The 13,781-nt window shown below is 30.5% G+C and overlaps 1 protein-coding gene and 1 pseudogene across 4 annotated transcripts in view; one reads left to right on the forward strand and one right to left on the reverse strand.

Annotated features, from left to right (window-relative positions):
• The window catches only part of LOC142334452 (uncharacterized), a 92,871-nt gene that overhangs the window by 55,138 nt on the left and 23,952 nt on the right, over window positions 1-13,781 (reverse strand). The window lies entirely within an intron of this gene.
• Window positions 12,611-13,702, forward strand: LOC142334453 (cytochrome b-like; annotated as a pseudogene).

The raw sequence follows: 13,781 nt of genomic DNA on the forward strand, positions 1-13,781 counted from the left end.
CGTTGAAAAAATCAAAATTCAACGGGAAAAAAAATTTAAATATTTAGGGTATTTGCAAGCCCCAATCTATGAATATCTCATTTAGTGTAGTTGAAAATGGGAAAATTTACAGTCATTGTTCAAATTTTTTTACCTTTTGTCACCCCTTTCAAGGTCAAATTTTGAAAAATCTAGAAATTGGTTTTTAATATTTACATGAAAATTACACACACCAAAAATCAAGCAGTTATCTTCAGTTGTTACTGAGAAATTAAAAACATTAGCAAATTTCATTGTTACTCCATTTTAATTCTTTTAACTCGGTATTTCAACAACTCCTTTCTTAGTGTGCACTTACACCATAAAAAAAAACACGTACATAAATTTTCATCAATTTATCTTCAGTAATTTTTGCTGGACAATGATCATTCAAGACAAGTTGCTTTGTAGGTACAGATATTAATTTATTAAATATATTGTCCAGTGTATTGTAACTAATAATTATGAACAAAAATTATCATCTTAGTAGCAAGCTCAATGTGTTAACTTACCAGTTTATTTAAAAAGTATTTTATGGATCTCCCGAATGAACATCAGTTATTTAAATATATCTTGGGTAAAGCATTACCTTTATCATATGTTAAAACGGATGTTGTCATGATCAACTGAATTAAAATTGGTTACAACTAAGACAGGTGTACCATTTTAAACAATTCATCATTTTCCATAATTTTCTTGTTTATATATAACTCTGTATTTACGTTTATATTTATAAATGTAATATTTTTTTAAATATTCAAGTTTATTATTATTTATTTATAATACTTCTATATTGTTTTCAATGATAGTTATTCTATGTTAATGTGTAATGAGATGATCAACAACATTTTAAAAATTCTTTCTTTTGTTAATGTATTACACCTCAAAGTTTGAGGGCACAAATTTTAGTTCTAAAAATCTCAGTATAAAGGATCTATAGGTTTTACCATTATATATTTCTTGACATTCATTACAATTTTATATATGACCCTATTACAAAATTTATTGTGTATTTTAATTTTAGCATAATTAAAATATTTTGCTAAATCATTTACCACTGTAAAAGATATTCTATACTTTTTAATATTGGAGAGATAGACTCTACATTTTATTTATTTTTCTATTTTTATTTTTTTTATATTACGTAATATATGAGTCTTAGCAGTAAATAACCAAACATTTTTAATTATGTGCCAACAGTGATATTAAGTGACATGAGGTTGGCAGCAATGTGATCCACACAATCTCCTCTGTAACCACATTTTCTTGGATTGTTGATATCTCGTTTAGTTTTTGTATTATTGTTATTTGAGTGTAACATGTTAAAGTATCTGTAATGAATTTTATAATGTGCGATTTTTGGGAGTAAAGATAAAACATAAAATTCTGCGTGAAACTGGCGAAAACCTTCATAGAAAGGTTTCAACTTTTGAAACAAGCTTATGGAGATGATGCTCTGGGTTCCATGCAATGTTACAAATAGTTTTCACAATTTAAAAAGTGGTTGTCAGTCGATTGAAGATGACCCTCAACCAGGAAGGCCTTTTGACTTCAACTGATAATACTCTCATTCAGAATATCAACGATCTGACTGTCAGAAAATTTAAAGAAGAGGCTAGCATCCCGATTGGATCATGCCATGACATTTTGACTGAAAAATTGAATATGCATTGAATTGTAGCAAAGTTTGTTCCTCGTTTGATGACCGAACAGCAGAAAGAACACGTTTGTTGGTGACTTTTTAAACAAGCCAATGACGATGAAATATTCATGCAAAGGATCATCATAATGGGAGAGAAAAGCTGGGTTTACGGCTAAGACAGCAAGAGTAAAGCTCAATCATCACAATGGATGGCGAAGGATCTCCACGCCCCAAGAAAGCAGTCTTAATCCAATATTAAAGTGATGCTCTGTTTTTTTTCAAATTTAATGGAATTGTGCATTTTGAATTCTTGCCTCAACATGAAACAGGGAACTGTGCATACTATCAAGGCATCTTACAACAGTTATATGAAAAAATTAAAAAAAAAGAGACCAGAGTTAAGGTGCGGCAACTCATGGTTCCTTCACCACAACAATGCGCCCACACTCAGCTTTGTCAATTTGTCAGTTTTGTGCCAAAAATCAGATGACTGTTCTTCCTCAGCCTGTCACCAGACTTGACTCCTTGCAATTTTTTCTTATTTGTGAAATTAAAATCATAGATGAAAGGATGCCCTTTGAGACTACGGAAATTCGTCATGGACCTTAAAGGCCATTTCAAATGAAGCTACCCAGAAGACTGCTTCGCGAAATGGAAACACTGCTGGGAAAAGTGTATGAATAGAAGAAGGAAGTACTTTGAAGGAGACAAGGACCAATAATCTGATTACTAATATAAATTTAAAAAATAAAGTACAGTTATGTTCTGAACAGACCTCGTACTCTACAGGTTTATGTTTCTAGGTTTTTTTTAAGTGGGATTAATAAAGTACTTATTTTTATTTCTATTCTTTTTAATAAGTCTTTTTTATTAATAAATAATCCTTTAAAAATATCTTTATATTCATTTTAGTTTGCTATAAATTTTATTTATTCTATTTATTTATCTAATCCATTTTATTGTGGTGTGTATATTTTTATGCTTTGTGTATCATAACATAATACACAAAAAATTTTGTACATGCAAGGATCGATTTGATTTTTTGTGGATAGTTGTATATATTGGTTGTTTAAAAACTCCAGTTAATATTTCTTTGTTTTCATTAATGTGTACATTAAAAGATTTAATTATCTATTATCAGTTTCTACTGTAAATTTTTATTTTTTCCAGTATGAGTTTAATTTATTCAAAATAATTAAATGTTCATTTCTTACAGTAGGATTAAATATTTCTAAAATTTCACCTTGTCCTTAAAAGAGCATTATGTGCACAAGTTAACCATGTACTACATATAATTCAGAATGCTGTATAAAAATGTCAGATGTAATAGCAGATAATGAATGACATGCCCACTGATAAACCGCTTTTCAATATACTCAATTTTTTGTTTAAATTTATTCAGTATTTAAATACTATAAGATAATGCATTACCTGAAATACAGGTTTATACAATATTAAAAGCAATTGATCTATCAAAGCCTTATGTCATAAGAAAACTTAAATGAAAAAAGGTTTGAATAAGTTATTAAATATATTTTATTATCAGATTTTTATATTTTTTTAAGTTTTATTATGAAATCAAATTTTATTTAAATTCTAAGAGTAAATGGTGAAAGTGGCTTTTCTTTTTCTGTTTAGCCTTCAGAACCACCACCATAAGGGTATTACTTCAGAGGATGTTATGTATGAATATAAATGAAATGTAGTCTTGTACAGTTTCAGATCAACCATTCCTGTGATGTGTGGTTAACTGAAACCCAACCATCAAAGAACACTTGTATCCACGATCTAGTATTCAAATCCATATAAAAGTAACTGCCTTTACTAGGATTTGAACCTTAGAACTCTCGACTTGATCTTCTTCTTCAAAAGGTGAACTGCAATAAAATATTCTGATGTTGATCTATATTAATGGTGTGTTCAAAGAAACTAGGGTCAACAATTTTTTTTGTGATATTGCATCTTCTGCAGATGCAATGGTATTTCACGACACATAATTGAATTTTCACCACTCCGAATCCTACTGTTTACGTAGTCATCCAAATGGAACCACACCTTGTAAGAGCAAAATAACATGTCCTTAAATATATCCCCATCACACTGATGAAACTGATGATAGATAATGTTCTAGCTATTTTTTTTTGTTGTTGGGTTCAACAAGTTGATTAACTATTTGAATTTGGAATAGTTGAAGGTTTAACTCTTGTTTGTTTGCCCAATGAATGGTTGAGTTTGTGGAATTAATTTCTGCTGATAAGTGTCTAATTGATCTTTTTGCCACTGATTTAATTGGTGGGATGTGAGAAGTGTTGAAGAAAATATAGGAAGTTCTTATATGTTAAGAAAAGGAAAGGAAACAAAGTGATGGAATGACAATGTAAGAACAGCAAATGAAAAGAAGATAGCATGGAAGACATGGAGATAAGGCATAAGAATGAAGATAGAGATAAATAGAGGGAAGCAAAAAGGAATGTAACAAAGTTGGAAGCAGAGAGAAGAGCAAATGTTGGAAAGAGTTCACAGAAAAGCTGGTAAGGGGGGAATAAGAAATAACAAGGGAATAAGAAAATGCTTTTTGCTGTCATTAAAGTAAAGGAAAAGGGAGAGAAGATGTAAGTTTACTAAGTACAATCTAGGACACGTGATAGTAAAGAAGGAAGAAATACTTTGCAGACAGAAAGAATATTTTAATGAACTCCTTAACCCAAAAAGATTGGGAGAAAGGAAAAAAAAGGCCAGGTGAGGGATATGAGGACAGAAGAGGGGTAACATAATGATGTAGGAGATAGAGGATGCTTTAAGAAAAATGAAAAGAGGCAAAGCAGCAGGAATTGATGGGGTAAACACTGAGATGGTGAAGACTGCGAGGAGTTTATGGTTTACAATGGCTGTAGAGACTGTTCAAAAGTATATGGATAAAGAACAAGATTCTAGAAAACTGGAAAAGGAATAATCCTCATATTTAAAAAAGAGGACAAGATGTTATGTAGGTATTACACTCACAGCAAAACTATATGAAACAAATTGAACTATTTTGAAACAAAAATATCAGATGCAATATTTGTGCTGAGACAAGTGAATGAGAAGGAGTGGGATTGTAATAAGAAATTAGTAATGGCATTCTGGACATATTAAAGGCATATGATGTATGGATAGGGAAGTTGTGTGGCAGGTGCTAGAAGAAGAAATGTGGATAAAGAGGACATCCAGGTGGATAAAGAGGACATCCAGGTGGATCAGAGATAAATTTGAATTTTCACCACTCAAAATCCTACAGCTTAACTGTTTACGTAGCCATCCAAAAGGAACCACACCTTGTAAGAGCAAAATAGTATGTCCATAAATGTATTCCCCTCACACACAAATTAACAAAACCAATGATAATATTTTAGCTGGTTTTTATTGGGGGGGGGGGGGGGAGATCAACAGGTAGATTAACTACTTGAATTTGATATAATTATAGGTATAACTCTGATCTTTTGCTCAATGTACCATTGATTTCGTCAAATTAATTTCAGCTCTTAAGTATCTAATGATAACTATATGTGAGGTGAGCCAGAGTTGTCTCAGGACAAGGCTGGGAGTGATGTCAGATTGGTTTGAGACAAGGAAATGTGATATCTCCACTTTTGTTAAAATAACTACAAATGGAATCTTCAAAAAAGTTAAAAAGGAAATAGCAGAAGGAACAAGCAACTTGTTATTTGCAGACGACCTGGTTATATGGGTGGGGGGAAGGGAAATGTGAAAGGGGATTAGAGTGTGCAGTGAAGAAATTCAAAACATTTCATTACATCTAATGAAAAATTTTTTCAAGAAATTCAAGTTCAATACATTTTAAAAACAAAAGGCCAGTTTATGTTTGACTGACCCTTATAACATTTTATTAAAATAAATAATATTTCATTAAAGAAATAACAAAATTTAAAAAAAAAATCAATTTAATATTAACACATAATTTAATTATTATAGAATTAAAATATATAAAAATAAATCTACAACAGTCAATGGAAAGAAAGTCTCACTTTTCAAAAAATTTGTTATGTCATGGTTATATATTGTTAACAGGTATGAGAGATGATCTCCTGAATAGTTGTGTTTGGGAGAAAATATCCAAGAACAAAAATGTATTAAAAATATGTGTCATAATCAAATATGTTATAAAAATTGTCAGAGGGGGGTTGTTTTTTAAAAACATGAAGTTGGCTGCCATATGGAAAAAGGTAGATATTTTAGACATGCCAATAGGGAATTTTTAATGCACTAAAAATGAAGGATACCATTTTAAGTTATATGTAGTTTTTCTAGTTTCTGAGATCCTAATAAAGGTATATTTAAAATGAACACCTGTAAAAATTAAAATATTTTATTTAATAACAGACATATGGTGTATTTTTTCCTCCTCTATGAATCATGAGACCTTGCCGTTGGTGAGGGGGCTTGAGTGCTCAGGGATACAGAGTAGCTGGACCGAAGGTGCAACCATATCGGAGAGGTATCTGTTGAGAGCCAGACTAAGGAATGATTCCTGAAAGAGGGCAGCAGCTCTTTCAGTAGTTGTTAGGGGCGTGAGTCACAATGACTTAAACGGCCGTATCAACATCACTCAGTCCTCTGAGTACTGCGCAGCTGAAAGCAATGGAAAACTACAGCTGCTTTTTTTCCAAGAAAATGTGGCTCTCTGCATTTTCACATAGCAACAATGGAGGCGCCTTCCTTGGTAAAATATTCCGGAGGTAAAATAGTCCCCCGTTCGGATCTCCGGGTGGGGACTACTAAGGAAGGGGTCACCAGAAAATTAAAAAATAACATTCTACGAGTCGGAGCGTGGAATGTTAGAAGCTTAAAAAAGGTTGGTAGGCTAGAAAATTTAAAAAGGGAAATGGATAGGGTGAATGTGGATATAGTAGGAATTAGTGAGGTTCGGTGGGAAGAGGAAGGCGACTTTTGGTCAGGTGATTTTAGAGTAATTAACTCAGCGTCAAATAATGGGCAGGCAGGAGTAGGTTTCGTGATGAACAAGAAGATAGGGAGGAGAGTGGAGTATTTCAAAACGCATAGCGATAGAATCATTGTAATAAGGATAAAATCAAAACCTAAACCGACAACGATTGTTAACGTTTATATGCCTACAAGCGCCCATGATGATGATGAGGTAGAGTGTGTATACGAAGAGATTGATGAAGCAATTAAACACGTAAAGGGAGATGAAAATTTAATAATAGTTGGAGATTGGAATGCAAGCATTGGAAAAGGCAAGGAAGGAAATATAGTGGGTGAATATGGGCTGGGCAAAAGGAATGAAAGAGGGGACCGACTTATAGAATTTTGCACGAAGTATAATTTAGTAATTGCCAACACCCAATTTAAAAATCATAATAGAAGAATATACACTTGGAAAAAGCCAGGCGATACTGGAAGGTATCAGATAGATTATATCATGGTTAAGCAAAGATTTAGAAATCAACTCGTTGACTGCAAAACTTACCCTGGAGCAGACATTGATAGCGACCATAATTTGGTGATAATGAAATGTAGATTGGGGTTTAAAAACCTGAAGAAAAGTTGTCAGATGAATCGGTGGAATTTAGAGAAGCTTGAGGAAGAGGAGGTAAAGAAGATTTTTGAGGAGGACATCGCAAGAGGTCTGAGTAAAAAAGATATGGTAGAAAATGTAGAAGAAGAATGGGAGAATGTTAAAAAGGAAATTCTTAAATCAGCTGAAGCAAACTTAGGCGGAATAAAGAGAACTGGTAGAAAACCTTGGGTTTCAGACGATATATTGCAGCTGATGGATGAACGTAGAAAATATAAGAATGCTAATGATGAAGAAAGTAAAAGGAACTATCGGCAATTAAGAAATGCTATAAATAGGAAATGCAAACTGGCGAAAGAAGAGTGGATTAAAGAAAAGTGTTCAGAAGTGGAAAGAGAAATGAACATTGGTAAAATTGACGGAGCATACAGGAAAGTTAAGGAAAATTTTGGGGTACATAAATTAAAATCTAATAATGTGTTAAACAAAGATGGTACACCAATATATAATACGAAAGGTAAAGTCGATAGATGGGTGGAATATATTGAAGAGTTATACGGAGGAAATGAATTAGAAAATGGTGTTATAGAGGAAGAAGAGGAAGTTGAGGAGGATGAAATGGGAGAAACAATACTGAGATCTGAATTTAAGAGAGCATTAAAAGATTTAAATGGCAGAAAGGCTCCTGGAATAGACGGAATACCTGTAGAATTACTGCGCAGTGCAGGTGAGGAAGCGATTGATAGATTATACAAACTGGTGTGTAATATTTATGAAAAAGGGGAATTTCCGTCAGACTTCAAAAAAAGTGTTATAGTTATGATACCAAAGAAAGCAGGGGCAGATAAATGTGAAGAATACAGAACAATTAGTTTAACTAGTCATGCATCAAAAATCTTAACTAGAATTTTATACAGAAGAATTGAGAGGAGAGTGGAAGAAGTGTTAGGAGAAGACCAATTTGGTTTCAGGAAAAGTATAGGGACAAGGGAAGCAATTTTAGGCCTCAGATTAATAGTAGAAGGAAGATTAAAGAAAAACAAACCAACATACTTGGCGTTTATAGACCTAGAAAAGGCTTTTGATAACGTAGATTGGAATAAAATGTTCAGCATTTTAAAAAAATTAGGGTTCAAATACAGAGATAGAAGAACAATTGCTAACATGTACAGGAACCAAACAGCAACAATAACAATTGAAGAACATAAGAAAGAAGCCCTAATAAGAAAGGGAGTCCGACAAGGATGTTCCCTATCTCCGTTACTTTTTAATCTTTACATGGAACTAGCAGTTAATGATATTAAAGAACAATTTAGATTCGGAGTAACAGTACAAGGTGAAAAGATAAAGATGCTACGATTTGCTGATGATATAGTAATTCTAGCCGAGAGTAAAAAGGATTTAGAAGAAACAATGAACGGCATAAATGAAGTCCTACACAAGAACTATCGCATGAAAATAAACAAGAACAAAACAAAAGTAATGAAATGTAGTAGAAATAACAAAGATGGACCCCTGAATGTGAAAATAGGAGGAGAAAAGATTATGGAGGTAGAAGAATTTTGTTATTTGGGAAGTAAAATTACTAAAGATGGACGAAGCAGGAGCGATATAAAATGCCGAATAGCACAAGCTAAACGAGCCTTCAGTAAGAAATATAATTTGTTTACATCAAAAATGAATTTAAATGTCAGGAAAAGATTTTTGAAAGTGTATGTTTGGAGTGTCGCTTTATATGGAAGTGAAACTTGGACAATCGGAGTATCTGAGAAGAAAAGATTAGAAGCTTTTGAAATGTGGTGCTATAGGAGAATGTTAAAAATCAGATGGGTGGATAAAGTGACAAATGAAGAGGTATTGCGGCAAATAGATGAAGAAAGAAGCATTTGGAAGAATATAGTTAAAAGAAGAGACAGACTTATAGGCCACATACTAAGGCATCCTGGAATAGTCGTTTTAATATTGGAAGGACAGGTAGAAGGGAAAAATTGTGTAGGCAGGCCACGTTTGGAGTATGTAAAACAAATTGTTGGGGATGTAGGATGTAGAGGGTATACTGAAATGAAACGACTAGCACTAGATAGGGAATCTTGGAGAGCTGCATCAAACCAGTCAAATGACTGAAGACAAAAAAAAAAAAAAAAAAAAAAAAAAAGGTGTATTTTTAAACAAAAATCTGTTTTGAATTTGCCATCTACATACACGATGTAAACAGATGGTCCTTATGCAGCTCTGCTATTTAAATCAATAAGCAGCTATTAGCAACAATAATTTACTGACTTTGTAGTTAGTTTTTATGTTCATCCGTTTATAATAAGCGCTACAATTCATTTGATTGAAAAAGTTGACTAAAAAATTGGGCTATAAAGAATTGTGTGTCACATGGGAGCCAACAATGTTAACCAAAACACGCAAAGAAAAAGATCTTGTTGCTGTGCATGAATGATTGTGGCAATAAAAAATGAATGCGATGAATTGTTTGATCGCATTATTACCGGAGATGAAACCTGGATTTCTTATACGAATGTTGAAACAAAGTAGCAGTCAACTGCGATGACTACATTCATCATCTTCTAGACTGAAGAAGTTCAAATGAGAATTCTTAGAAGAGCTATAAAAAAACAAATGATGAGGGATGCTATCCCACAGGATTTTGTTTTTGCATGACAATGCTCAGCCACATACTGAAAATCAGACAGTGAGACAATTGGAGAAATTTTGTTGAAAAATCTTCAATCATTCATCTTACAATTCATAGTGATAATTCTATTTTTCTTTACCTTAAACAGTGGCTTGCATCAGAAAGGTTTGAAAATTATGACAAATTGGAAAATGGCGTTACTATGTGTTTAAGTCACCGGTGGTGGAATTTCTTGAAGAGGGAATGAAGAAGCTAGTGAAACATTATGAAAAATATGTTTAAGTTGAAAGCAGCTGAATAGAAAAGTAATAAATAAATGTAGCTTTTATGCGCAAGTAATAAAGTTTGTTCATATTTTTCAGTCATGTTTAACCTAGGTCCACTTTGAAATAAAAACATGACTGAAAAATATGAACAAACTTTATTACTAATAAAATAATCACTCAAAAAAAAACCAAGATCATACTCAAACAAATAAATACAAAAAAAAAAAAAAAAAGAAAAGATTGTAGCAGAAAAACATAGCCTATCCTCAAAAAGATCTTTGACATCACAAATCAAAATTTTAAATTAAAATAAATAAGCAAAATAAAAAAAAAAAATAAGTCAAACATTACATAAAAAATAGGAAAACAATGAAGAAGAAGAATATAAAATTCACAAACACAACAAGAATTAATTAAAATTAAATCACCAGAATATAAACCATGCTGAGTTAAAGAAAAAATGATCACTCTATAACAAGCAGAAAAAAATAAAATAAACATCAAAAAAATAACTGAAAAAAAATCTTCATCTTAAAATAGAAATAATTAAACAAATCTCAGAAAATAAATTTAATCTGGGAGGACAAGATATATTTATAACACAAAACAAAAATCAAAAGAAACTAAGTGAAGGTAAATAGTTAAGTAACCCCCTGACAATAAAAAATCTCCGGCTTCCTAACCGATCATAAATAATACCAATTAAAAAAAAAAGACCAGATGAAACAAAGGCATGAGCAACTATAAAAGATAATGAACCAACAAGTCCAAGACCAGATATAGTAAATAATCCACAAATAACCAAACTTATGTGACAAACAGAAGAATAGGCAACAAGCACCTTTAAATCTCTTTGAATTATACAAAATATTCTAACAAAAAAACAAATACTAACAAAAAAAATAACCATAATTAAATAAAAAATAATAAATATAACCTAAACAACGAATAAATCCGTAACCCCCCAGCTTTAATATTACACCAGCTAAAATTATAGAGCCTGAGGTAGGTGCCTCAACATGGCCCTAGGTAACCATAAATGAAACCCAAATAAAGGAAACTTAATCAAAAAATAAAATAAAATAATAAACATCAAATAATTATTCAATAAAAAATCAAAAAATAAATAATTAAAATAACCATAAAAACTATTTAAATAAAAAATTCTAAACAAAAAGGGGAAAGAACCAAAAAGAGTATAAAAAATTTTAAAAAATCCTGCACTTAAACGCTCAGGCTGATATCCCCATCCAAAAATCAATAAAAATAAAGGAATCAATCTACACTCAAAGAAAAAATCAAAATAAAAAAAATCAATAAAAATAAAATCCAAAAATAAAAAAATAATAAAAAATGTAAACAAAAAATATAAATCTTGGAAAACAAATCAAAATAATAATGTAAATAAACAGATAGCAAAACAACAATAAAAATTAAGCAACAAAATATATATGAAATCCTATCAATTATAAAAAAATAAGAAATAGAAACAAAAAAATAAAAAAAAACAAACCCACTAAATACACAATTCAATTATTTAAAACACAAAAAAGGATTAAAGAAAACAAAAATAAAATAAATTTTAACATAAGGTCAATCTATCTAAATAATCTCTTCTAGAATTACGAATTAAAAAAACCAATAAAGAAAGTCCTAAAACACCATCACAAACCCCAAACACCAAATAAATAACTAAAAAATAATAATCAAAATCAAAATAACCTATAAACCCAAAAATAAAAAAAAAAAGAATAAAGTAATAAATATTCAAGTCCCAAAAGACATAAAAGAAAATGCCTACGAACAAATAAAAAAATAATTAATCTAAAGAAATAACCAAAAAAATAAATAATTATCATAAGTAAAGTTTAGGATAGTTTAAAAAAAAACAATGATCTTGTAAATCATAATTTAAAAAAAATTTATCTAAACAAAATCAGTAAAGAAAAAATCATCTTTAGTATCCAAAACTAATATTTTATATTGAAATACTTACTGAATTTTCACAAAATATTTAATTTTATCAAATATTATTATATCTCCAATACTTAAACACCCTATATCACTAGGATCAATACTAATTTTTCAAACAGCCCTAATGTGCAGAAATAATTCAATAATAATTAAATCATCATGATATCTCTACATCATATTCTTAACAACAGTAGGAGGACTAATAATTATATTCATATATATATATATATATCAAGAATTGCATCAAATGAAAAATTCAAACCAAGAACAAAAATTTTTTTAATCTGAATATTAGTTATATTAATTTCTATTATAATAAGAAATTTAGATCCAACCACAGAAATAATTACTAAATTTAATGAAATAAAGGAAATGACAACCGAACTAACTGAAGAAAAATCAACAAGAAAATGTTTTAGAATATATAAAATAAATATTACACTTACAATAATATTAATCCTAATTATTACAATAATCTCAGTAAATAACATCGTAAGAACATTTGAAGGACCACTTAAAAATTAAAAAAACTTATGTTTAAATCAATACGTAAATTAAGACCAATCAATTCCTTCTTAATTGATTTACCAAGACCATCAAATATTTCATTATGATGAAACTTTGGATCACTTTTAGGAATATGCTTAATAATTCAAATTATTTCAGGATTATTTCTAGCAATACATTACTCCCCAAGAATTGATAAAGCTTTTAAAAGAATTGTACATATTACCCGAGAGGTAAATTACGGATGAATAATTCGAAATATTCACGCAAATGGTGCATCATTATTCTTCATTTTAATTTTTATACACACAGGACGAGGAATATATTATGGATCATTTAAATTAAAGAAAACATGAATATCAGGATCGTTAATTCTTTTAATATTAATAGCAACAGCATTTATAGGATATGTATTACCATGAGGTCAAATATCCTTCTGAGGAGCAACAGTAATTACAAACTTAATTTCAGCAATTCCTTACATAGGAGAAATAGTAGTACAATGAGTATGAGGGGGATTTGCAGTAGACAATCCTACACTAAATCGATTCTTCACATTCCACTTCATTTTACCATTCATCTTATCAATAATAGTAATATTACACCTAATATTCTTACACGAATCCGGATCATCCAACCCACTAGGTATAAAAAACAATATTGACAAAATTCCATTCCACCCCTACTTCACAACAAAGGATATCTTAGGAATAGTAATAACAATAATAATTAATTTAAATCCATTCCTCACCATAGATCCAGAAAATTTTACACCAGCAAATCCACTAAGAACACCTCCACACATTCAACCCGAATGATACTTTCTATTCGCATATGCAATTCTACGATCTATCCCTAGAAAACTAGGAGGAGTAGTAGCACTATTAATATCAATTATAATTATTATATCAATACCATTCTCAATAAAAATAAAATTTCAAACAAGATCATTCTACCCAATAAATAAAGTAATATTCTGAACTATAGTAAATACATTTATTCTACTCACATGAATCGGAGCACGACCAGTAGAAGAACCATATATTATCACAGGACAAATCTTAACCACTATTTACTTTTCTTTTTTTATTACCTATCCCATGTCTGCAAGCATATGAGATAAATTATAAGTCATAAGTTAATAAGCTAAAAGCAATATAACTTGAAATTACAGGAAAGTATAAAATACTATTAACT

The sequence above is a fragment of the Lycorma delicatula genome, chromosome 1 (genome assembly GCF_047948215.1).
Source record: "Lycorma delicatula isolate Av1 chromosome 1, ASM4794821v1, whole genome shotgun sequence".
NCBI classification, from domain to species: Eukaryota; Metazoa; Arthropoda; class Insecta; order Hemiptera; family Fulgoridae; genus Lycorma; species Lycorma delicatula.